Here is a 13,524-nt window from a genome sequence, read left to right as displayed (position 1 = left end):
TTTATTGTATTGGTTTATTTGTTCATATTAAGCTCAAAACGTAAATATATAGATGACGAATTTCCTGAACGCCACTTGGTCGTAGCTATTCCTGCGAGAAATATACTTTTCCACAAATTTACCATAATCGTTTCCATTTAACAATTAAAAAAAAAAAACAAGTGATCAGATAAACTGCATACCGTAGTTCCTTTTCAAGATTCCATGCGTTTACATTACCTAACATAAAACTTCACCTTCGAAAACAGAAAATTCTTCTCATATCGCGAATATCCAACAATCCAGGTTTGTTGTGTGATAAGTCTCAACCTCAATGAGGTTTAGTACAAGTCCGATCATTGTTTAGAGAGTTGTTAACCCTAAACCGCGAAATGCTCCCATTTTGAAAGAATGTTTCAAAGTGATACAGAATCCGAATCCTGGCAAGATTTGGAGAGGATTGTCCTACACCGAGCTCCTATCTTGTGTAAAATTTTCTTGTACATCGGTTTAATTAGTTTTTTAGATAGGCACTGGAACGCAAACACAAACATGCATGCACACACATGCGAACCTGATTCCAGTACTCTCGTTCTCGGAGAGAGAGTAAAATTAGCCGTAATATTTCAAAATCTAGAGAAGCATTATTACAAACAAACAGGCGCAGTTTCATCGGAAAATTGACGTACTTAAACTGATAAACGTGTTTTGGAATCAGAGCTTTTTCTGATCTGTGAAACATTCAAACACGTAATTGCATAATCAATCAACAACAACTTTAAACAAAACGTGGAACTCCTGTCCTGGTAATTCTTCATTCCACCAGTGGATCAGTGGTAACTTTATGGACTTAGAACGCTAAAGTACCCCGCTGGTAGAGCGGCAAGTTTAAGGATTTACAACGCTAAAATCAGAGGTTCGATTCTCCTTGGTAGACTCAGCAGATAGCCTGATGTGGGTTTGCTATAAAAAAAAAATAACACAACGCTAAAATCCTGCCTTCGATTTCCACTATAGCTTTGATCTAAAGAAAAATAAGTCATATTTTTTAATTAAATTGTCTTGAGTAAATGTTCAATGAAAATAAACTAACAGATACGAACTGATTAATGCTTGTTAAAAACCAGTAATTATTAAAACATAAATGTCTACAGCACTTTTGAAGACCAAACTTCATTTCAAAATAATACTTTTACAAAAAAGAAAAAATATATATTTATACTAACATCTTCATCATAGCGGACCGGCATGGCCAGCTGGTTAAGGCACTCGACTCGTAATCCGAGGGGCACGGTTCGAATTCCCGTCAATCAAACATGCTCGCCCTTTCAGCTGTGGGAACGTTATGATGTGACGGTCAATCCTATTATTGGTTGGTAAAAGAGTAGCTCAAGAGTTGACGGTGGGTGGTATACTGTTAACTTAGGGACGGTTAGCGCAGATAACCCTCGTGTAGCATTGCGCGAAATTTAAAAACATCCTCATCGGACTAGAAGGTTTGTTTGTTTGTTTTGGAATTTAAGACTTTCATATTAAAGTAAATGTGTTTACTTAAACAAAGTTTCTATAAATAAAATATAAATTAGTTTTCTCATTCCCAAATCCAAAACAAAAATTACATATTAAAAAGATAAGGATACATTACAATTATTTTGTTTGTTGGTTTGTTTTAATTTCGTGTAAAGCTACACGAGGGCTATCTGCGCTAGCCTTCCCTAATTTAGTAGTGTAAGACTAGAGGGAAGGAAGCACAAAGCTCATCACCATCTGCAGCCGTCCCTAATTTAGCAGTGTAAGGCTAGAGGGACGGCAGCTAGTGGCCAACTCTACTCTTTTACCAACGAATAGTGGAATTGTTCGTCATATTATAACGCCCCCACGGCTGGAAGGACGAGCATGTTTGGTGCAACGGGGATTCGAACTGGCGACCCTCATATTACGAGTTGAACGCTTTAACCCATCTGGTCATGCCGGACCTCGATAAAACTCTCTGACACAGCATTATAGCAATAGGGGAAGAGGCAAAATCTAACCAAAATAGCGGAAAGACGCAAAAAAGTTGCTGGTTTGTAAGGCATTTATCCAACTTTCAAACTATTACAAGTATAAATTTTGTATTTATCTAGAAGTTTTAAAATGGTTTCTTTGGCCCTCAGTTCAGAAACACCAGTCATAAGAATCTACCAATTGTAAATGAGTGTGTCTGCTAGAAGAAATAATTGTAGTTGCTAGCCACTAGAAATTACGAATTTACATGCTTTTAACACGTGGTAACTTAAATCGTTTCTTTATTCACTCCTGACTCACTTGAAACATATTTTCAACAGCGATCAAAATCTCTCTATTTACAATCATAACACAACAGTGATGAAAGATTTACTATTTACAACCATAACACAGCAATGATAAAGATTTCACTATTTACAACCATAATACAGCAATGATAAAGATTTCACTATTTACAACCATAATACAACAATGATAAAGATTTCACTATTTACAACCATAATACAGCAATGATAAAGATTTCACTATTTACAACCACAACACAACAGTGATAAAGACTTCACTCTTCACAACCACAACACAACAGTGATAAAGACTTCACTATTTGCAACCACAACACATGATGAACTTTACACAAGCTGTCTTAAACAACCAACATTCATTTTAAGAACTGTTTCAATCCAATAAACAGTAGAAAACATTGGTGTGGAGAGAAGTAATGACTAAAACCGTGTGATGTGGCTTCAGCAGTTGATTTTCATTTTTCTTCAATACTGTTGTTAAAATATGAAAAAATCACACGATGTACTTGAGCCTTCTTACGTTTCTTTCCGATAAGAAAACTCATTGTAGATGATATAATGCATTGGAACGTTTTCTCTAATACGGTTTAATATTCTGATTTCTTTAGATGGAAAAATACAATGCCTTTGTTAATCGTCTATTCCTAATAATACTACATTCTTACCATGGAGTTAAAAAGTTATTTGTTTAGTAACCCACCACGATAAAACTATTGGAATGGATTGAAAGAGCACGACAGGAACTTTAGTCACACAACGTTTGCGATTCACTTGCTAACTATGTTTCTTGATGACTAGAGTACAGAGAAACAAGCCATCAATCGTCTGCTTCTGAGGTTTAATGCTGTATTCAGTCCTAGTTTATATTGAGCTGAAACTTTGCCCAACTCCTTACTACATGGATAGGAGGATCTTAAAAGAATGGTTAGGTAGTTGTAAGATATGCAATATTTTTAAAAATCGAGGTACTTTAATGTTTACAACAATGTGTTCCATCAAAAAATATCTCCGTCTAAAGTAAAAAAAAAAAAAAACTTTCGTTATTACCACAAAAAGAAATCCAATTTTTAATAACTCTGACCTGTTTTGTTAACGCATGCTCTTTCTGTCTTTTAAGATAGTTAATTGTTAAATATCACAACTCAAGTTATTATTACTCATTATTCAATGTAACAGAATGTCAAAGTTTTAACTGCATAAACAGGATCTATTTTGCACACTAAATTATCTACTCAATGAGATATTCACAGTTAATTTCCAGGGCCTGTATTATTAATGTACAATCTTCAGTTTAACCACATGTGTAATTTTTGAACTAACAGGTCATGTATACTTACAAGCAGCATTTTATCCATGAGAAATTATCTTCAATTCGTCACGATTTATGAAGCGAATAGAAACATCTCATTTTTATGATATATAATTTCAAATTTTTGAATTATTAATAATATTAGCGTTGTTTCTTAGCACATATAGCTTTGGTGTTTTTTTATGAATTACGAATAACCGTTTAATGTATATATAATACTACAACCAAGACGTTATTATTTTTTATGTTGACCTTTTCTTTATTGTAGAACCTAACGTTTCACAAAAGAACAAAATTATAGTCTTCACATTTTGTACATAATAATAACGAAAAAAGTAATGTCCGGAGTTTAAAATATCCCACTAAATTAAAACACACTTTTTAGTTCTGCATATATTTGTTCCTTTGTGTCATGTAGGCATTCCATGAACTTTCTATCCCCTTGGTTGGTTTTTATTTTTTTCCAAACATCTGTTGACATTGAGTACTCAGTCTTAATATTGAAAATAATTTAAATGAGCCACTATATTCTTTTCGTCATCGTTATTCATAGAGCTGGGTCAGTTAACTAAAGCATCACATGTACCCTCTCATGAAAACGATTGCGATAACATCGAACATGCTGTATGAAAATGAACAATTATACTTTTCACTGTCCAGTCAGGCAATATCCAAGCTGCCATCAGTCGCGTGGGTAACACGTACTGTGAATAATACCATACTTTATCAGTCACTTTTCAACTAATACTGGAGAACATTTAATAGTATATAGCTAAACTTAATTTTCTAAAGACTACACCTCTCTCCAGTAAAGGCACTACACTCTAAACTTATCGCTAACATTAACTATCGTTTTATAGTGCATCAAAATAAAGATTTTTCTACTGAGTGCCACTCGTATCTAGTCATTTTCTTTGCATAAAACTCTGTCGAAATCACAGGTTTGTTTGTCTCAAACTAAGCACAAATCTGCACAACGGTCTCCCTGTGCTCTGCCCACCACGATTTCTAGGGTTGCAAGTCCGCAGACATCCTGCTGTGCCATTGGGAGGCTGAAATGAAAGAAATAAATAGTTTTGTTCCTCAATACATTTTTAGAAGCCTCCACTTATCGTACGTTTTCATAACTAATTCAGCACCAGGAACTTAGTGAAACTGTGAACCACTTCACTGTATCTCATTATTGAAAAACCGGAACTTGACAACAATTTAAATAATTCAAGTAAAGAAGAAACCATAAAAAATAAGATATCTCTGCCCAATATTTTATTATTTTTTATTCTTGCTTGATATGCGCATGAACAACTTTTCTAATTGTAATATATGTTAAATGAAGTCGTTTATATAGAGAAAATTTTAATATGAGCTAGAGAGTTTGTTTTGTTTGTTTGTTTGTTTGTTTGTTTTTAATTTCGCGCAAAGCTACACGAAGAATATCTGTGCTAGTCGTCCGTAATTTAGGAGTGTAAGACTAGATGGAAGGCAGCTAGTAATCACCACCCACCGCTAACTCTTGGGCTACTCTTTTGCCAATGAATAGGGGGATTGACCGTCACATTATAACGCTCCCACAACTGAAAGGGCGAGCATGTTTGGTGTGACGGGATTCGAACTCGCGACCCTTGTTAGTTTTAGTGTAACCTATGAATATTTACAAAACTGTGAAAATTGTGCATAAAAATGTCACTTAAAAAAATGGATGCTTCCAAAGTGCGCAACTATCTTAAGCGCAATGTTATTTAACACCATCACATTATATTTACCTACACGCATATGTATGAAGAAGGACTATACATATTTGAAAATGAAATTAAACTTCAAGCTGTGGTAAGTAGGTGTTTGACTTAAATAATGCTCCAATCTACTTCATCTCGGATTGAAATCCTCTGGAAGAATATGGAATACCATCTGAGGTACTTAAAAAAGTTGACCGGGAAATTTCATTAGGCCTTCAGTTGTTCTGTTAAACTATCAGTGCGTTCAACCAAATATATATTAATGGTAAAAAGTTAGTGTTAGTAAGCGGAGACTGTTGGCCTTTATGACCAGTAATGACATTTTTTGTACCTATTTGGTTCGTCATTTACGTGGGGAACCAGTGCGGTCATTGGTGTTTACAGCGCTCACCAGGTTTTATTAAGACACGAAAAATGCTATGATTTTCAGTTTCGCTTCTTTATTGGTTACACTGTATAGTTTTTATTAGTCTAATAACTTCTATTTTGGCACCTTTTGATCAGATATAACCACAACGTTTATAATCAGCTTTAGGACAGCTGTTAACTTGTGGCTGAATGCTGTAAATGAATCTTTCAGTGTTGTTTTGCGTATATATATATATGAGTGTAAAAACTTTGAATGATATTCTACTTTACACTTTCCGTGTAACATTCTCCGATCATTCATCCACAAACAAATATATCCTTCTTGTTTTTGCTTCTGCATAGAGTAGTCGATTCTCTAGCAAAGGATCTTCCCTTAACGCAGCCCCTAAGTCAGTGGACCTTCTTGGATATTTATCTCCTTTTCCAAAACCCTGGATCCGCCATTAATCTGCGAGTTATCTCGCTAACACTGAATACAACGTACGACACATCTCTTTAACTGCTATTCGAACACATTTGGCTTACTGTTATAGCAATTCCTCAAAGTAAAATTTATTTTTAAAAAATGGTACAGCTAAAAGTTAGAAATTTAAAAATATTTTGATTCAGCTATTTCTTTGAGTTGTTCTAAAAATGGTGAGTTAGATATCAAAACTTCTGTCGTTGTTTCTTCTTCAGGTTTAGGCCCGGCATGGCCAGGTGGTGAGAGCGCTAGACTGGTAATCTGGGATTCGAATCCCTGTCACGTAAAACATGCTCGCCCTTTTAGCCGTTGGAGCATTATAACGTGACAGTCAACCCCACTATTCGTTGATAAAAGAGTAGCCTAAGAGTGGCGGTAGGTAGTGATGACTAGCTGCCTTTTCCTAAATTATGGACTGCCACCGCAGACAGCCACTGTGTAGATTTTATCAATTAATCAATCTTGTTAAGATCCAAACGTAGATTTCAATAAAACTGTTTTGTTTCTTTTTATGTTATTTTTAATTATTAGATATAACGATCTTACGTGTGCATAACAATAATCTACGTGCAGTGTCGTGTAATAATTAAAACTGCCTGAAATTATAGAAAAGAGCTGAACTCAATACTTTCACTTATCTTATTCGTCATACCTAAAAATTTATGCTTTTTTGTGCACGCGAATTTTATAACATGTCTGTAATAATTGTCTCACTCAGAATGTAACCGTTACATGCAGTAAACTGCATATAGAATGTAGTATTACCATAAATTTATTTCAACCTTATTTTCAAAAATACAGATAAAATGAATTTTACATTTTAAAATAAAATGTGTCTTTAAGACGTTAATATCTAATAATCCTAGTTGCTAATCCATTATATGCTAATAAAACTCGAAATATTAATTTTCGAATAGTAACCATAAAATGCATCTGAGTAAGGTAGTGTCCTCTATTAACAGTTTTTGTAGTTATTAATTTTTTTATTTCTCAATACAAAATTTTATAATTTAGAGCACAGTCTCCAAGCCTTATATCCATTGTTACTGGTGTAAAATAATATTTAGAAATGCAATTGTCCACAGTCTCAGAATATAATAATCTCAAATATTTAATATATAAAAATAAAAACCTTAACACAAGGAACAGTCACATCCTATATTCCCCACATGTTCAGACACCTTCCTTTATCATAATCACCCCCCACTAGCACAGCTGTATGTCTCCGGATTTACAACGCTAAAATGAAAATCAAGGATTCAAGTCCCCTCGGTGGACTCAGCAGATAGCCCGATGTGGCTTTGCTCTAAGAAAACACACACACATTATCATCATTAGAAGTAGGACATTTAAAAGAGCTAAGACATATTTACATTTTACTTGAAAACGATATGATTAAATTTTCATATAAGTTAACAAAAAAAATTTCGCACCATCTATTAACAGCATGCTCCCCTTTGACCCTTCATCCTGATTTACTATTTCAAAATAATTTATATTACATTTAATTATTTCAGTAGATTCACGGACATTGTTACTATTAACAATCCTAGGTCCCTCCAAAATAAGTTCTCCATCCCCATCTTCGAATTACATGTTTGTTTCCATTAGTAATTTCAGTTAAACGTGAGATCTTTCTATCATTATTTTTAACATCTATTTTGTATTTTAAATTTCTTCAGTTTATCCTATATAAACATCCCCTCATTCATATGTTATTTTGTATATACCAGTTTTGTTTTCCATTGGATCAGTTTTGTCCCCACGTTATATTAATAATATGCCTAATTATATTCAGTTGCACAGCGGCATGTCCACGGACTTATACCAGGTTTTAATACAGACAGTTCTTTGTGCTTGATAACAGACAACAATATATCAGAAAGATATTTTACTTTTTCTCAGTTGTTGCACTGTTTCACAAAATACATAACGTATAACTACTAATAGAAACCTTCCTTTCTCAGATTTTTTAGTGACTGGTTTTAACATGACATTTCATGTTTTATTCACATTTCTTGACAGCTGTGTCAGCAATACCAGGATGAGAACTTATTTTCTACTTCTACATACTTGATAACTAATAATTCATCGTTAGTATCTTCCAGTTTACAACAGTATTTTGAAACTCTCTCTACGGAACAACAAAAGCCAGTGTTTTTTTGTATTTTTGGTTGTTTTGTTTTACAACGGGATTTTTGTGATTCGGGGAACCTAATTATTGAGAAACGTTTCAGATAAACAGCAGTTTCCAATTTACCATTATTTTTACTTACCAAAAGATCCAACGAAAAACATAAAGTTATTTTTCTCAACCCTGTGTATAAATTTAAAAGAATTGTTAATGTTATTAGACAAAGTTAGATAAACTATTTTTTATCATGTTTAAAGCGTGTCATTTAATCACGATTATTACACACAAACTCTTCTTTCCACTTGTATTTAACATGCAGGTGGTCCGGCATGGCCATGTAGTTAAAAACAAACGTGGTAGAATTTTATAAATGATTATTTTAAAATGTTTTGTTTGTACTATAGGGATTCTTTTTTTTTTTTTTACTTTGTGTGTTTGTTGTTGTACTGTTTTTGAAGGGGTTAATGTTTTTTTTTTATGGTTTGATTTTCGTATCATGTGAAAAGTTGTTGTCATGTTTTTATTTTGCATTCACTGTTAGTCAGTCATTTGTTAAAATGCTTCCGTCATTATTTTGAGCTTTAAGTACATTAAAGGGTTTTATTTTATGTTTATTTCATAAATATCAATATTTTGTGCTACAATGTCGAAATCCCGGTCTGATCTGTTTTTATTGTTAAGCACTTGTTTTATTTTGCAATGTTGGTATCACTGTCTTGTTATCATTCTTTAGGGCCCGGCATGGCCAGGTGGTTAAGACACTCGACTTGTAATCCGTTGGTTGCGGGTTCGAATCCTCGTCGCACCAAACATGCTCGCCCTTTCAGCCGTGGGGGCGTTATAATGTGACGGTCAATCCCACTATTCGTTAGTAAAAAAAGTAGCCCAAGAGTTGATGGTGGGTGGTGATGACTAGCTGCTTTTTCTCTAGTCTTACACTGCTAAATTAGGAACGGCTAGCGCAGGTAGTCCTCGTGTAACTCTGAACGAAATTCAAAACAAATCAAACAAATTGCTTTACGGGGGAAGGACAGTTACTCAAATCTTTCGACATTCTAATGAGCTTATTTTAATTAGCTTTTAAGTTTTAAAACTAGAGATAGCCAAAGCAGACTGAATTTACAATGAGTGAGCAACATGGGGTACATGACGTTACCATGGGTTCTCTTCCCTATCACTTACTAGATGAAGCTCAGAAGCATGTTTTGCTTTGTTTTTCAATCCATAATTAGACTGGGTGGTTGTTTTTAATGTTCATACTGGTCATTTATTTTGTTTGTCTATCTTTACTTCATTCACAGTGTTGAACAAGTGTTCAGCTGTAGTATTTGAGAATAGATGAAAAAACGCATTTTGTCTCAGCTTCAAAATCTGTTTAATCTGACAATTACCAGTAGGTGAGGATAACAGAAAAGCTATTGATTACATTAAGCATAAATACCCTCTTCAATGTTCATGTTATCAAGAAGCTCTCCACTCTTGAGGAATTCCACCAACAGACCAGTCTGGAAGAACAAGCTATTTCCAAATAGAGAATTTATGGTGACCATGGTCTTGGCATGCTCAAACATTGTACCACAAAAGAACAATGTGTTCTATGTTATATGTTCCTTATTTATAGGATTCTCTGATGAATAAATAGGTCTTTATGCGTTTTTTGTAAATCATATTTGTATCATTTGATTTCAGGCCTGTTGGTGTAGACTCTAATAAAACACACATAGATATACTTTATTCAGTGACAAATGCTCACTTATTTTCCTTTCAACAATAGCACCAACCGATTTATAATACCTCAAGTTCAGGGAAGTGCAGGCTTTTCATTAACTGGAAAATATCGATCAGAGACAATCTCCAAAGCTAGTTCACAAGCAGAGATGTAAGCCCCCGCTCAGTTTGGCATAAATGAAGACCTTTTTTTTTTTTTTTTTAGATCCACTGGTCCATATAATACAAAACAAACTTAGTGTCATGTAGGTAATGGTTCTAAACGTTTAGGATGAATGCGCTGGTGTTTGAGAGAATGTAAAATTATACACACTCCATGGTAAATTATGTATCAAGAAAACAATATATTATACAAAATTATGTATCAAGAAAACAATATATTGTACAAAATAAATTTTGGATAGAATGTGACTTGCCACTGATGACGTTTTATTTTATAAGTATCACGTTCAAACTACATGTCGATTTACCAGCATGAACTATCACAGAGTTTCGTTCGGTGCCGCTGTTCAGAGAACACGCCTTTGGAGAAAGTACTAAATTACTGGCATTAGAAGTGTCACAACGTTATGTCAATCCTCTGTGAGTGCCCGTCGGCACTCGCTCATAAAGCACTTATTTAAATGAAATTGTTGCAAAACTATAGGACAAAATATGTTAAAGGATAATCACGTATTTGGAAATCATATCTATTTCATCTCCATACCATATATATGTGAATAAAAACAATGGACATTACATGAATAAAACAACATAAACAGATCAAACGATATACTTTGCAAAATGCATTTTCTTTCCTTCATTAACACATGTATGTTTATATGTTTATTAAGAGTTGAAATTTAACAGGTGTATCAGGTAGTGACCGCTGTGTGGTTACCAGTAAAATAATTAGATATCAGTCACTGTGACTGGCAGTGTCTCCTAGTGGAGAGACTGAAATGGTAGCGAATGTTCTGATTATTGTCTCTATTCCTATACATAACCTGTGGAAAGAAAACATTAAACTAATTGAGAAAGCTCAATTCGTAAACTCAAGCAAAACTTTTATATACTGAATACGTAACCAAGAAAAAATACTTTTATAGTATATGTAGTACCATCAAAAACAAATACCTCACAATCATAAAAATGCAGTATTTTCATCCACTGGTAAATATTTTTGTTTATCCAAAAACTGCTTGGCTGATAACTATCCGGTCTGACCAGGTACTAAATATATTATGTATTTCCTCAGTCTGAGAATAACTGAAATTCCTTTAAACGTTATTGTCAATTAGCACTAAAACCAAAACAAACTGTTATAAATATATCTAAGAAGGTCTGTGGTACACAAAGCGACCACGTGCTTTCTGCATCACGCCCCGTCTGTCACTAGATGAATATTTCAAAATGTTTGTGCGAAAAAATCTACCAGCAAAGTTATTAAGTTACCATAAGCGTAACTGTTTATAGAGCCGAATGAATCACCAAGGGCGTCACGTGTTAAAAATAGTGATCATTTCTGATGGTAATTCGGTATTGGTATCGCTAGATGGCGATACATTTCTTGTTGATATGGGAGTATCCGTCAATAAAGTAAATGGTTCTCGCTCTTGGAAAAAAGTATTCTGTATATGTTAATTTATTTTAATATAGACTGTATAGCTTTAAGATATGTTCAGATTCTGGATTTAAACAGTGTTCTATTTGTAAACCTTCAGCATTTAAAAATTAACCATCAATTCTAATATTTATCATTTGATTTAAACTGTACTAGTAAAACTTGTTTAAGCTCAACATACACCTAAACTCATGAGAGAAAGTAAGAGGTTTCCTTTTTTCTCTATTCAGACAGAGCACGTTAAATACATTCATTTAATTATTTTTACTTTAATGTGGGCTTGTAAATAAAGTTTGTTGCTATGTGCAATTTTGTGTCCAGTTTCTTTCTTTGTTTAAGACTTACTAAGACCAGGAAAAATCATAACTGTGCTCTATGATATAATTTCTGAAGAACCTCCAGTTACCTCCCTACCCGATTACTCTGACTAAAATCAGTGAATCTAAGAACAACACACACCTTCAATACAGAGGATAGATGCATCATATATTAACTACAGTTTCATGTAAATTCTGTTTGATGTAATTTAACATCATAGAATTTGTTGTATTACATCACTTCTGAATTTAACCTAATTTTTCATAGGCACATTCAGTGTTTGCAAGTGTTATTAACCCTTCATACCAACTTATGCAGTTATTTAGATCTAAAACATCAACTTCAGATTCATCATTGCAGTATACTACACACACATTGACAACTGTTTACTTGTACTCATATCGGTATTTTTATCTATGATTACTGAAATCGCTGTAGTTCTTTACTATTCAGACAACGTATGACTAACTTAGTACAGTCAATTCCTTGTTCAGTAAGATCGACTACTTTTCTTGTTTAAATTCAAGATTTCCATTACTGCAACTGTATGAATAAAAATGCATATTTATATGCTTTTGTTTTTACATATTCATAAGCATTTTTATACATAAATATGTGTGTGTATGTATAGTTACGTATATAAGTATATATATGTATTTTTAAAAAAAATATTAAAATTACGAGGGTATAACAGTACGTACCCAATCCGTAACTGTTTAACATATTATATGAACACTTATTGATAAGCGGCTGTAGTTATAAGACTACAATTCTCGTTAGACATAAAACTATTCGACACAAATTGTAATTAAAATAAATTTGATACACACGTTTTTACGGAAGCTTTGTATTTTTACTTCCATTAACACTCCGTTCGTCTGCAAGACACGTATGAAATTGCAGGTTATTTGTATTGCAGAGCTGCAACCTCTCTTGTATCTGAAGAGACCAGGATGGGACTTGCAAATTCTATTACGCTTATATTCCATGTCAGAAAGTGGTCTTGAGTCAGTCTGTTTTATTACGTCTCTAATTTACACGAGCTGGGAGAGCTAATCTTTGTAACGTCCCTTGGTACCGCGACAAATAAAAAGCGCGAAGAAAGAGGTCGCCACTGCTTACGAACAAGGCCTACCACCTACTTTGATGAGTTCCAAATTTTCCAGTTCTTAAAATATTTACTTCTACTTCGAAACTATTATGAGTACTAAGGCCCTGCAAACGACAAGTCTGTCAGTACAGTCTTATTTTGACTAACAATACGCCTATAAATTTTTGTTACTATTATCACTCGTAAGTTACAGTACAACTATTATAACTTTAACCAGTTAAATTTCTCGATCTTATGCATGATTACAAACATCATAGAAAGCTAAACTTTGAAAAATATGTTCACACGACTTGGCGTTAGTTAAGTTCGTAATAACAGTACTATACCTGTAACTATTTAAACATAAAACCAATGTAGGCGTTATCTCCATCGCGATCTAGATCCTTGTAAGGATCTGGGATGGTCAGGTTCTGTGAGAGACCTCTATGAATTGTTACTTTCGTGTTTTACTTGGTAGTGATTTTA

Source organism: Tachypleus tridentatus, chromosome 10 (assembly GCF_004210375.1).
Source record: "Tachypleus tridentatus isolate NWPU-2018 chromosome 10, ASM421037v1, whole genome shotgun sequence".
NCBI lineage: Eukaryota > Metazoa > Arthropoda > Merostomata > Xiphosura > Limulidae > Tachypleus > Tachypleus tridentatus.
This window is presented reverse-complemented; position numbering follows the sequence as displayed.